The sequence below is a fragment of the Vigna umbellata genome, chromosome 6, assembly GCF_029865625.1.
Source record: "Vigna umbellata cultivar VRB3 chromosome 6, Vumbellata_1.0, whole genome shotgun sequence".
NCBI lineage: Eukaryota > Viridiplantae > Streptophyta > Magnoliopsida > Fabales > Fabaceae > Vigna > Vigna umbellata.
In genome coordinates, this window is record NC_142170.1 from 23,016,621 (window position 1) to 23,031,292 (window position 14,672).

Below are 14,672 nucleotides of genomic sequence, written 5' to 3' on the forward strand. Positions count from 1 at the left end.
AGTCCACCAATACATGGGATTTGCTTGCAAGCTTAGGGTGACTGAGACAACTTTACTTTCTTCTATTATTGGCACTCAAAAAGTTGTTTTACTTTCATCTCTCAATCTATGCATGTCTCAGCATCTTCTTTCCCATGGAAATAAGGAAGGTATACCCTAATCTCTCTTACTGGTTGTTCATGCTCCCTTTTATACCTTCTAGGTGGAGGAGGTTGGTAGAATTGGGTCGCAATCCTACTATATTCCTCAAAATGTGTGATTTGTATGAAAGTTTTTGAACTCCTTCTAGTTTGGACTTGAAAATGAGATAATAAAGAACAACACATGGACAACAAATAAAAGAAATAAGATAGGTAAGACTAAGAAACTTATGTTTTGTAGAACCAAATCTCTTGATACCAAATGATAGGATCCTCTTTAAGCTAGGTTGGGCCAAAGCATGAAGATGAGACCATAAAGGTGAGATTGGCGCAAATGCAAGAGCTGGTTGGAGAGAATTCTCTTGAGAGGTTAGGCCAACTCTAGAGAAGGGTGCTTAAAGGAGACCACATGTGATGCTCTAGCCTTGACTTGAGAGATATATGATTGAATAAATAATTTGGCAGCATAATATTATAATTCTCAAGTGGGTTTACAAGGTTATATATGAAGGTGTCTCCAGTGTAGACCAAAACCCTAAAACACTATCTTGCACAAAGCCCTAAAAATCCTATCTTGGTTAAGGAGAGCTTGACATGCAGCAGTCTAAGTTCTAGAAAAATTCTCCACTCGTAGAGTGCCATGTGGAAAGTCGCTTTAGCAAAAGTTCTCTAATAGGAAAATGAAACATGGTCACTACCTTTGTAAGAAAAGTTCTTCACTAAGAGCTTGTCATGTGAAAACCACTTTAGCTAAAGTTTTCCACTAGGAAAATGACACATGACCATTAACATTATAAGAAAACTCTCCACTAAGAGCTTGCCATGTGGAAAGTCACTTTAACAAAAGTTCTCCACTAGGAAAATGACATATGACCACTAACATTGTAAGAAAACTCTCCACTAAGAGCTTGTCATGTTAAAAGTCAGTTTAGCAAAAGTTCCCAACTAAAATGACATATGGTCACTACCTTTGTACGAAAACTTTTCACTAAGAGCTTGCCATATTGCCACCATGTCTCATGTGGGACATCCTCCACTAAACTAGGGTTACAAAATTAATCACCCAAGATTAGCTTAAGCTAGGCACAACTATTACCCTACAACTTAAGCAAGATTGTTCAAAAATCCTATACTAGTTGGCCTTTAATACAATGCCTAACAAGAAATCCTACACTACTTGACCCTTAATACAAGGTCTAAATACTCCTAATATACTAGAGGTGCTCCATAATGACCTAAGAAAAAGAGTTTTGCTTCACCTTGCGTCAGATGATTCTAGCTCTTCACACTACCAATTTTAAAACACAATTTTTTAGACTCTAATAATCTTAATTCAATTTTAATTATTTTTGATAAATTTTAATAATTATTTTGTCATTGTATAATTTTTAATAACTACTTTTTTAAATTTAAATAATTATTTATAATAAAAAATTATAAAAAAGATTTACTTTTATAATAATTTTTGGTAAAATTATTTTATAATTATATTAATTTTTGTTAGAATAAAAGAATTGCCACATGTGCGTAGTACATGTGTTTTCATTATTATATACTACTGAAAACACATGCGCTATGTGTTTGTATGATCGCCTTTTCTTATGATTAAAACAATAATAAAATCCTTAATATTATAATTATTAAATTAAATTTAAATAATTTTTATAATCAAATTTAGAATTGTCTGGCTTAGTCATTTTAACTTAATTCTTTTTAGTTTATTTGATGTTTCAAACATGTTGTTTAATTAATATTGAAATGAAAATATTTTAAACAGTATAAATAACTGAAATGCTATCATGAAACACGTTTAAAATGTCAAATAAACCTATTAAAATTTAGTTAAAATGTCAAAATCTAAATATTTTTATAGTTAGGAGACTGAATTAGGGTAAAGTTTTAATAAAGATTAATTCTAATTTTTACTAAAATTTAAGAGACTAAAAACATATTTAACTCTTATTTTTGTATAGATAAATTTTTATTATAGCTTTAAAAAAATTAAATTTTAGAAAAAAAATAGATTTATTTGATGTTTCAAACATGTTTAATTAATATTGAAATGAAAATATTTTAAACAATATAAATAACTGAAATGCTATCATGAAACGCGTTTAAAATGTCAATTAAACCTATCAAAATTTAGTTAAAAAGTCTAAATCTACATATTTTTATAGTTAGGAGACTGAATTAGGCCAAAGTTTTAAAAAAGATTAATTCTAATTTGTACTAAAATTTAAGAGACTAAAAACATATTTAACGCTTATTTTTGTATAGATAAATTTTTATTATAGCTTTAAAAAAATTAAATTTTAGAAAAAAACCTGTTAAATTGAAAAGAAAGCTGGTTAAACTAAAAGGAAAACAGTCACATAAAAGATAAAATTGGTAATATAATTATTTTTATTTAAAAAAATATTTAAAGGGTAAAATTGAAAACCAGTATATCAAAATAAGGAATCTCTTTATGTAATATTTGTAAAACAATGTGCTACTATGGTTTATTTATGATAATAAAAATTAATAAAATTATTATTATATTGATTATTATAATTATGATATTAAATATAAATATTTTTTTAATTTTATTACAAATAATTTTCAATTATTTTATAATTATTTTTATGATTAAAAATGTTGTTAAATTTAAAAACTTAAATTAAGAAAATAGTTAAATTTAAAGAAACGATAAAATTGATAAAATAATTATTTTATTTAAAAAAATTATTTAAAGGATAAATTTGAAAAAGAAATATTGCGAACAACGGAAAATTGTTATTCATATATTTATACATAATTATAAATTATAATTGTAAATTTTGTGACACATTAACTTATTTAATTTTTATTAATTAAATAATATTTTGTTTCAAAATGAACTGTTAGATTAAAATCTACTTTCACAAAAACTTTCCTTCTCTCTATATATAATCTAATTTCGTTGTGGAACTTTTACCAAATTTTAATATCTTTAATTATATGTTTCAAAATCACTACTAGATTGAAATTTCCTTTTACATAAATTATTTGTAAAATTTTTCTTATATTAACATACATTTATTATTTTTATTTACATAAACAAATGTATTTAAACACTAATATATATATATATATGTATGTATGTACACACATTGTACAATTGTAACCATTGTCTCCCTTATCATCAGTCTCATTGCTTTCACCATCACCACGGCTACAGAGAAAGAGGAAAAACATTGTACTGAGAGAAAAAGAGACAAATGTCAAAGAAAATAAAATAAAACTCGTTCCATAAAGCTCTTTTGGAATGTATTTAATGTGCTTGAACCCATTGCATATATTCTCAAAAAACTCTTTTCAAAATTTAGTTCATGCAGAGATTTCTGAAAAATTCATTGCAGAAGTCATTATATACATTTCAAAAAATATGTTCTGTATATTTTATTTTGAAAAACTTGTTCTAGAATGTATTTCATATGTTCCAGAAATGTCATTCCTAAAATTTTGTTTCAGAATGTTTTTGAAGCATAGAATTTGAAGATCACTTTTATGAAAATAAAATGGTCATTTTGAAAGGTGGTGCTCAAAGAAATTGTGACGTACTGGAAGTAAAAGCTGTTGAGAAAATATTAAGAAAACATGACTACGCCCAATACCTACTGGACAATTCTTTCTACACCTTTTTTCTTCCAGTACCCCCATAAATTATCATATCCTCATTTTACCCTTATTAAAAATGTATTAAAAGCCTTAAAACTCTAATTTCACATTTTCTTATTCCTTCATCGGAATCACTTGCACCTTTCTCGTGGGTGTAGCATTTAGAAGTTTTAAGTTACAAATTACATAATTCGAAATATATTATTAGATTTGGACACGTGTTTCAATTAAAGATTCTGGAACATCTTATAAACATACATTTTGGATTGAACAATTTGGAATATACTTTTGGATCCATTGAGCAAGAAGAGGAGACATCAACAATGGCAAAAGAACAACCTTTGAGAAGGACTCTTCGTAATTATTCTATGCCAAATCCTAACAATTATCAAGGGAGCATTGTGAGACCTCCTATTCAAGCCAACAATTTTGAAATCAAGCCTGCATTGTTACAAGTCATCCAACAAAATCAATTTGGAGGTGCAGTTTCAGAAGATCCTAATTCTCACTTGGAGAATTTTTTTATACGTTGAAGATTAATGGAGTTTCAGATGATGCAATTCGCTTGAGACTTTTCCCCTTTTCACTACGGGATAAAGCTAAAAGTTGGCTTCAATCATAACCTCAAGGGAGTATTTCGACATGGGAGGATATGGCTACCAAATTTGTAACCAAATACTTCCCTCCGTCCAAGTAAGCTAAAATGAGAAGTGAGATCACTACCTTTATGCAGCAAGAAACTGAATCCTTATATGAGGCATGGGAAAGATACAAAGAACTAATGAGGAAGTGTCCACATCATGCTCTACCAGGATGGTTGCAAGTGCAGATTTTCTATAATGGTCTTTCACCCTCTTTTAAAGCAATTTTGGATGCAGCAAGTGGAGGATCATTTTATCTAAAAACTCTAGAGGAAGCTTTGGAGACTCTTGAGCTAATGGCAAACAACACAGTGAGTATGCAGTTTGATTGCCAAAATAGAAAAGCTGGAGTGTTGGAAGTTAATATTTTGGATGCTATCCTAGCCCAAAACAAGCTGGATTTGACTCAGAAGCTGGGAAATATGCAAGCAAATAATGTTAATACAATAACTCCAGTATGTGATTTTTGTAGAGGAATGCATCAGAATGGTGAATGTCAGGCCACTCAACAAGAGGCACATGTGAATGCAGTGGGACAACAACAAAATCAGTTTTCTACCAACCTTAATGCAAATTGGAGACACCAACCAACTAGACCTTGGAGTAACCCAATCCAATTTAATCAATCACAACCTCCATATCAATATCAAGCACAACCTAGCAATCAAGGAAACAAGATGTTTATGTTGGAAAACGCATTAGAGAAGATAACTATGCAAACTTCTACCTTTGTGGAGCAGACTTCTAATTTCATGAATGAGACAAGGACTAACTTCAAGAACCATGAAGCTTCAATAAGAAATTTGGAGAACCAAATTGGTCAACTTTCAAGACAACTCTTAGAGAGATCTCCTGGAACATTCCCTAGTGACACCATACCAAACCCAAGGGAACAATGTAAGGCAATTCAATTGAGGAGTGGAAGAGTGTTAGAGAATGAAAAAAGGAGTGAGAGGGAGAGAGAGAAAAAGAAAATAGTTGATGAAACAGTAGAAGAAAGAGAAGAAAATGAAGTTGAGAAAAAATGTGAGGAGAAGAATGTGGGAGAAAAGAATCAAGAGAGTGGAAGTAAAATGCGTGAGTATGTTCCTACAATTCCATTCCCTCAAAGGTTGAAAAAGCAAGAACAAGCGAAGCAATTTGCAAGATTTCTTGATGTCTTTAAGAAGCTCCACATTAATATTCCATTTGCTGAAGCATTGGAGCAAATGCCAAGTTATGCTAAATTCATGAAAGACTTGTTGTCAAAGAAAAGGAAGCTTCAAGAAGATGAAACAATTATGCTCACAGAGGAGTGCAATGCAATAATTCAACAAAAATTACCTCCCAAGTTGAAGGATCCAGGAAGCTTTGTCATTCCATGTGAGATTGGAAATATAACGGGGGGTAAGGCATTGTGTGACCTTGGAGCAAGTATCAATTTGATGTCCTTTTCCATTTTTAAAAGGCTGGGTATTGGAGAAGTGAAGCCTACTATGATAACTTTACAATTGGCAGATCGTTCAATCACTTATCCTTATGGAATTGTAGAAGATGTCTTAGTGAAGGTGGATAAATTTATCTTTCCAGCTAATTTTGTGGTTCTTGACATGGAGGAAGATGCTAAAGTCCCACTTATATTAGGAAGACCATTTTTAGCCACAGGAAGAGCATTGATAGATGTAGAACAAGGTGAATTGATATTAAGAGTAGGAGATGAAAAAGTCACATTCTTTATAAATGAAGCAGTGAAACATAAATTCGACAAAGAGGATTGTTTCAAGGCTGAAATAATTGAGTCTCTTGTGTTAGAGGAGGTATATTACCATGTAAGGAAGAATCCATTTGAGAGAGCTCTACTGCCAAGAATGGAAGCAAAAGAGTTGAGTACAAAAGTTAATGATGAAGAGGTAGTGAAGTGTGTGCATCAATTAGAAGTTCTCAAGCCATTAGTCAGTTCCACAAGAGGGATAGAAGACCTACACAAGAGTGAGAGCAGAGAAAAAGATACATCTAAGATAGAATTGAAACAACTTCCCTCTCACCTCAAATACAGGTTCTTAGACGAGCAGAAGCTTAACCCCATAATTGTGAGCAGTGAACTTACTACTAAGGAAGATGAACTTTTAAGGGTGTTGAGAGAGTATAAATTTGCCATAGGGTGGAAAATTGAGGATTTGCAAGGTATTAGTCCTACTAGGGATAAAATTTATTTGGAAGACGACTTTAAACTTATGTGTCAACCACAAAGAAGGCTCAACCTCATTATGAAGGAAGTGGTAAGGAAAGAGGTAATTAAACTATTAGATGCGGGCATTATCTATCCAATTTCTGATAGTGAATGGGTGAGTTTCGTTCATGTTGTACCCAAGAAAGGAGCACATTCGCATCACCCCATGGAAATGACCATCACTAGTTCTATGTTTTAAAAAGAGAGAGAGAGAGAAGAAGAAGACCCTCCTCTCAAATTCCTCTTGTTTCTATACCCTCCTTTGTTGACACACTTGCTTGTCTCCAGCATTACATTATTGAACTCCAAACTCAACAACTCCAAAATTATCAAGAGTTCATACATTATCGGGAAACTCAACTTCTCCATAAAAAAAATGTGGAACAACTCTTGCAAGAAGTTTTCACCATGCTTCGCTCTCATCATCAGTAATCTTGTGAGTTGTAACCCCTATACTTTTTACTTTCTATACATTGGGGACCATGTAAATATTTAAGCTTGGGGTGTTCTTGTGCATGACATCTTACATCATTGTTACATTTGCATATTACATCTCATGTTTAAATGGAAATGTATCATCTTAACTCTGAGCCTATATTTGTACAATGGCATGTTCTAAGCACACTGTGATTATATATTTCTGATTGCTTGTTGGGAAACTTCACACACTACACAATGAGACTTGGCACTATGACACTTAAGGAAGATAATTTTTGAAATGTACAAGATAGAAAATATTTTTTGTTAGGTTTCTATGGTGACACTCACTACACTTGGTTATTGGAGAATTGGCTGTAAAAAAAAACAAAAAAAAAACAAATATTGAGTGAATAAATTGATACCCCTTTGAGACTATATGTTACTGGGGAAGAGACACTCCTTTGAGACTGAGTGTGGCAAGTAAAAGAAAAAAATTGAGTGAAAGATCCATGCTTAGTTGGCAGGTAAGTGTCTTCTAAGTGAGGAACCTAATAGAAAATATTTTTCAAAAGAAACTAAAATGCCAAATATTATCTACCTCGGGGTCTAGTGTCATACCTCAACTACGTAATTGCACTTAGGGACCCAATAAGCTAGTCATCATTCTAAAAACATTGTGAAGTGTGTGCTTGAGGAATATCATTGTTTGAACTCAACTTGAGATGAGAGGGTATATTTCCATTTAAATTCATTAATCATTCTGTGTGCATTATCAATCTGTGTAGTCAAATTCTCTTTGCTTGAGGACAAGCAAATGTCTAAGCTTGGGGTATTTTGATGAGTAAATAAAATGTAATTGCATTCATATCTTAGTTTAGGCCATTTGCATACATAATTGCATTAATTGAATGATTTGGTCATGCATTATTCTTGTTTCGGATCATATAATGGTTGTTACCAATAAGGAGTATTGGTAAATCTTGAAGAAAATTGTTTTGATGATGCTGCAAGAAGTTTTAGTTGAAGAAGATATTAGAATTATTTAAAACCAATTTGTATAAATTAAATATAGTAGGAAAGTCTTGTAACTTTGAAAAACTTGCATTTTTTTATTGCCATAATTGATTATGGAATGTCAATAATCGATTATCACATTTTTTGAAAACCTGTAACGGACTTGAATAATCGATTATCACTTACAATAATTGATTATTCGTGGCAGTTGAGACTTAACCTTAGATATTCAGAACAGCTAGCTATATATTGGGTTTCTGTGAAGATCACTAGCAACGTTATTGAACAGAAGCTCTTGCAGAATACTGTTTGTCAGAGGAAGTTCTCAGAAGCTATAGTTCAAGTTCCCTTGCTTGGTCTCGTGAACAGGAGAGGCTCGCGTGTCGTGTGTCGATAGTCGGAGCAAGCTCTCTTCGAGTAAGCAAGGTGCTCTGCCTGGTCTCGTGAATAGGAGAAGGTCGCGTTTCGTTTGTCGATAGTCGGAGCGGTTCTCTTCGAGTTGGCAGAGTGTTCTTCTTCCAGTTCGTTCGTTGAAGGAAGGTTTATTTATCTGCTTTATTCATTATTTGTTGTAATCTGTGAAACATCTTTTTAGTGGAATTGTTAATCACTTTTTATAGTGATTAACGACTGGATGTAGATTCTGTTGAATCGAACTAGTATAAAAATTACTCGTGTGATTTTCTATTCCCTACACTCTTTATCTTTTACGCATATCAACTGTTCGATAAATTTTCTGAAAGAAAATTGATTTTCTAAAAACGAACAAATTTATTTTAAAAAAGGTGACCGAACACGCTTTCTGCTACTCCAGTTTTATTCCGCTGCGTTACACTCTGTCTGGTACCAACCTTCAATTGGTATCAGAGCTTGCTTTGATAGTTTTTCAAAATTTGCGAAAATGGCCGGTCACAACCAACATCTTGTATATGTCGACGGTGCTTCTATTAACAGACCACCACTTTTTACTGGTGATAACTATGCGTTCTGGAAAGTCCAAATGGAAATTTTTATGGGGTCTATTGACAGAGGCATCTGGGAAGCTGTACAAAATGGTCCTTATATTCCTAAAAACAGAGTTGAAGGTGTAGAAGTAGAAAAGCCATTTTTTGAATGGACTAATGAAGAAAATAGACGAGCTCAGTTTGATATTAAAGCTAGTAATATTATTTCATCTGTTGTTGTCCTTGATGAATTTTATAGAATTTCTGTGTGTAAGACAGCACAGGAAATGTGGGAAGTTCTCAGAGTCACACATGAAGGAACAGAGGATGTGAAACGTGCAAGGAAGAACACTCTCATTCAGGAGTATGAGATGTTCAGAATGCAACCTGGAGAAACAATTTTTGATGTCCAGAAGCGTTTCACTCACATAGTGAACCACTTGACAGGGTTGGGTAAGACTTTTGATACTGATGAATTGAATGTAAAAATTTTGAAATCATTGGACAGGTCGTGGCAACCAAAGGTGACTGCCATCTCTGAGTCTCAAAATCTCACTCAAATGTCAATGCCAATTTTGTTTGGGAAACTCCGGTGAGCATGAACTTGAGTTGAGAAGATTAACGGCTGAAGAAGATCAAGGCAAAAGAAAGACACTAGCCTTCAAGTCCGAAATCTCCAAAGGAAAGAAATCTAAAAGGATTGAAGATGATGATTCTGATGATGAGGAGAACATGAGCCTCATGATAAAGAAATTTGCCAAGTTTATGAAGGCAAAAGGTAAGGACAAATTTCGTAAAGAAAGGAGAGAAAATCAAGAATCTCCTTCAAGTGTTAAATGCTATGGATGTGGAGAAAAAGGGCACATGAAAACTGAATGTCCAAAGAACAAGAAAAGTGAAGAAAAGAAAGAAAGGAAATTCCCAAAGAAGAAGAAAGCTTACATAGCTTGGGAAGACAATGCATCTAGCTCAACAAGCTCAAGTGATTCAGATGAAGAAGCCAATATTTGTCTAATGGCTGACTCAGAAGATACTGGAAGCCAAATAAGTGATTCCAGCTTTGAATCTAGTGAATTAGACATGCAAAAGGCCTTCTGTGAATTGTTGATTGAATCTGAAAAACTTGATGCTGCACATAAAAAACTTAAGAAAGAGTACAATGAATTAAAATTGAATTATGAAAAGTTGCTTGATGATGAAGTTGTCTTAAGAAATAAAGTTAGTTCTTTACAAACAAAATTATTTGATGCAAATGCTACTGTTGAACCTGTTGAATGCTTGTCTTGTAAGAATCATATGTTTGATATTGATATACTTGAAAACTTACTTGCAAAGGAAACCAAGAATAATTCACATGCTAAGATAAACCTTAAGAAAAGCAATGTTGAAAATAGAAATATGCATCAAATAAATAAGTCCAAAGTAAGAAGAAATCGTAGAGTTTGGGTTGAAAAAGGGACTTTTGTTAAAAACAAAGTAAGCAATGCTTGTTGTTTTTACTGTATGAAGCATGGACACACATCAAACAAATTGTTAAACTGCTTTTCGTCGCACAAAAACAGAACAAACTAAGTTTCCCCACTAATGAAGTATAGGGGCAACCTAGGTATCAATCCAAAGACTCGGCTAAAATTAAGCCTAAAGCGTAGAGTTAAATCTTGTATTTTATTTACTAACTACTAACTCACAGGTGGGGAAACGGAATTAAAATAAAGAAAATTTAAAAGAAAACAGTAAAGAAACTAAAACTGTTTTAAAAAGAAAAGAAGAAAAATAAAATGTAAGAAAATAAAACCTAAACTAAACTATAGAATCTAAGTATAACAGAACAGAACCTAAACTAAAATGAGAACTGAATGCAATTAAAACTAACCTGTGAATGCTAACAGTTAACAGCACAAGGAAAATCAAACTAAAACTAAAACAGCGCAATAAAAACAAATCTAAAACTGAACCTAATCTATATATCATCAAATAGAAAATAAGAGCAGAAATCAGAATTGAAACAAAACAAGAACAATATAACAACACTGAAATTGAATTTAATCTGACAATTATGAAGCTTAACATCTCTCAAGAAGACCTCTTGATAATTCATGCTCACTATGGAGTCATATTACATCCAAAACAGATGTAGAAATGTGGATGTTTTCCTTCACAAATCTCAAATAAAAATTCAATTCAGATCTAAAATCACATACAAAAATAATAGAAGAACAAGAATAAAAACACAGAACTGAATGAATTTTTTATTTACTGGACTCATCTTTGGCTCGAGAAGACATCTCGAAAGTGAATGCTCAAAATAGAGTCATTTGATTCCAAAAGGAAATACAGAATGCAAAGAATCACAGTCCAATTCGTTTATTCATTGAAACAACACAAGAAACACACAAGCACGAAACATAACAGAATATCAAAATACTGGACATATGAAACATCAAGAACAAACTGTATTATTAACGAGAGAAGAAATTTACAAACATTGTACCGAATACAAGCTCAATCAGAATCACCGTGGTTGTCACCACCGTGATATGCGCTCTAAAAGCAAGGAGAACGGGATCCTACTTTATAGAAAATGGAAAAGAACCCTAATCTACAGAGCTTAGAACTATGAACAGAAAACTGTATCTCAAAGTGTGCAATTGTATCGCTTACAAGGTGAAAAACCCCTTTATATAGGGTTGGAGAATGAAAAGAAAAAAAACAAAGGAAAAATGAAAAAGGGAACCTTCTCGACGACGCTTCCTGTTCTTGATCCAGCGGCCACTCTTTATTCTCTTCGAGCTTGTGTTTCCAGCCATTCGATCCTCTATAATGGGCAGCTCTGGTCAGCTTTCTTTCTCCACGGTCAACTCCAGTCATCTTCTCCGGGCAAGTGATTTGCTCCTCTCTTCAACTCTCTTCACTCATTCTCTCTAAGCCCTAGCTCACGGTGTTTGTTTCTTCAAATGCTCCAGCTTGTTTTTCCATTTCCCAAATGAAGCACGAGTGCAAGTTACCCCCTAGGAAGCTGCTGCCAAGACGCATCAATACGGCGTCGTTCCACTTAAGTTGCAGCTTGTCCTCTTCAACCCAATCCTGCCAGCAGCCACTTTCAAATTGAATCATCTACATTGTCGTGGCCCAATTTCTTTCCAATCATTCCAAGGCTGCAGACCAATTTCCATTCCACACCTCTCAATCAACTTCTATTATGGCCCAAATGTTAGCCTAATCTGTAAAAAAATATCAAACAGCAATTAAGAAAAAGAAGAGAAATTAAGCAATTAAAACAAAACATTTTAAAATTCAGAAAAATACTAATTTCCTAATTATTAACAAAAGCTAAAAAATACACCTAAAAATCTCTTTTTAACTAAAATTTTATAAAACTAAAGAATTAAGAAAAAAATATAAAACTAATCTAATTCTAAGAAATTAAAAACAAAAATGCACTAACAAAATCTTCTAAACACAGAAAATAATGCAAATTTGGAGAGTTATCACACCCCCACACTTAGACAACTGCCCTCCTGGGCAGGGACAAACAAGAAAAACAAGGAAAAGAAAGACTCAACCTACAAATGAAAAGACTAAACACATAACTAGGAACACTGAATTCTATCACAATTAAACTCAACTCTGCTATTTACACAGCTACTAGCTATTTTTCTCTAATCAGAACTGCACAATCAGAATCAATAACTCTAAATCTAAGTTTCAGTAACTCTAACAAGTAAACAACAATTAGATTCAATCAAAACAAACAGAAATATACAATTCAGAGAAGTAGCAGCCCAAGTTCAACCTCACAGGATAAAGTGTTTCTCTTAAAGCACTCAAGTGTTTAGGTCAGCCTGTGTTTCACTCCACATAACATGATAGACCACAATTCACAACTTTGGAAAAATTCTAATTGACACTGCTTGAATCAAGATAACTCTAGATCACTAGGACTTTCATGGCTTGTAATGTAATGGAGGATGGAAAGGCTAGATGTATGGGAAATAAAAGCAGAAACTGGAATGGATAAGAGAAATGTGAAAGAGGACAAATAGAACTCACTGCAGGTATTGCATTCTTTTCTTGGCCATAATCTCTTTTTTTTTTCTCAGGTCTTTTTCTCAATCAATTTTCTCTTTTTCTCTTTTCCAGACCTTTTTCTTCTATTTTTCAGATCAAATTTTTTTCTTTTTAGAGCTCTTTTCTTTTCAATCTCACCTCTGACCTTACTCTTTTCTGCTTTCTGAGTTCTAAATTCTCCTTACTTCTCACACATCTCTCAAGGTTGTTTATTGATGGGGGAAATGGTTTATAATGGATGGAAAGCAAAGAAAAAGGCTAAGGCTCAAATGAGGGTACAATGGAAAGAAATGTGAATGGGAAGAAAAAAGAAGGCCTAGATCATTTCTTAAGTTCTACCAAGATCAAGCACATCAAAGAGAATTAATACAAAATCAGAATTATGACTATACATGCATGCATTCACACTAGAAAGAAAAAATTGGCCCAAAACTCTCCAGGGTTAAAGATTTGTCGAAAATGGAATTGCTACTCTCTATCATGCAAAAACTGATTATTTAGTCTGAACTAACTGCAAAAACTACTGCTAGAGCTACATCTACTCAAATCTAGAGCTAAAGACACTATTGGCAATCTATCTTAAAGAAATAAAGCTAAGAAGTGAGTGAAATCAGCAAAAAGTTAAGTAAAATGTGAAATAGAATCTAGAAAGACATGCACAACATTACCTAAAGCTATTTACAACCTAGACAAAGTAAAACTAAACAGAATGCAACCAGAAAGAATCTCAACTAAAGCTCTACAAAGTAAAACAGCAAAAGAGACATCTAAAGCAGAATGATATTAAGCTAACAAATCCTAATTACAAGCCTGGAAAGAAAACAGCAAAAGAAGAAAGAAAGAACTCTAAACATAACCTAAACCAACTCCCATCTAAAACGCTTCTAGAACAGAAAGACAGTAAAAGGAAAAAACAATCAAAGAGTTAACTCTGAACCTTGCTAAACTAAAACAGACTCGAATTTAAAAGAGAAAAAAAACTAAGAAAATCATAACAGTAACAATGAATGGAAGAGATCCTAGAAAATTACTGAAAACCAGAACAGGACTCAGAAATTAAAATCTCAGAACAGAACCTATAAGGTAAAATAAAACTGAAACAAATGCTAAAACAGAAATTAAAGAGTATCTAATTCGTGAAATAGAAGGCAAGAATATAAGCAGAGAAAGGAAATTCTAATATGAATTCTAATTACAGAAACTATAAGCAAAAATAAAGTCTAATCCTACAGCCTAAAACATATTCTAAAAGCATAAAAAACTAAGTATTGACAAACTAAATTCAGAAAATTTTACAAACAGTAGCAGAAAGAAAATAGAAACTAATTATGAAAAGAAAATCCTAATTGAAAACTTGAAACAAAGCATGAAACTAATCAAGAGCTTAAAACAGAACAAGTAACTACAAAGGAGGAGAAAATAATAGAAATAAGCAAAGAAAAAGGGACCTAAAAGAAGTTCTAAAACAGATAAAAAAAACAGTAAAAGAACCTAAGCTAAAACAACATAAACCAGAAAATGAATGAACTGTAAAAACCTAAAGAACTATTAACAACAAAGCTAAAAACTAAACTAAAACAGATCAGTAAGAAAAATA

The 14,672-nt window shown here is 32.6% G+C and overlaps 1 non-coding gene and 1 pseudogene across 1 annotated transcript; one reads left to right on the forward strand and one right to left on the reverse strand.

Annotated features, from left to right (window-relative positions):
* Positions 1–474: 474 nt before the first annotated feature.
* On the forward strand, positions 475–6,828 carry LOC124838881 (uncharacterized; annotated as a pseudogene).
* Positions 4,480–4,586, reverse strand: LOC124838883 (small nucleolar RNA R71). The gene has a single exon (XR_007028879.1). It is a non-coding gene; the product is annotated as a small nucleolar RNA R71 (small nucleolar RNA).
* Positions 6,829–14,672: the final 7,844 nt, after the last annotated feature.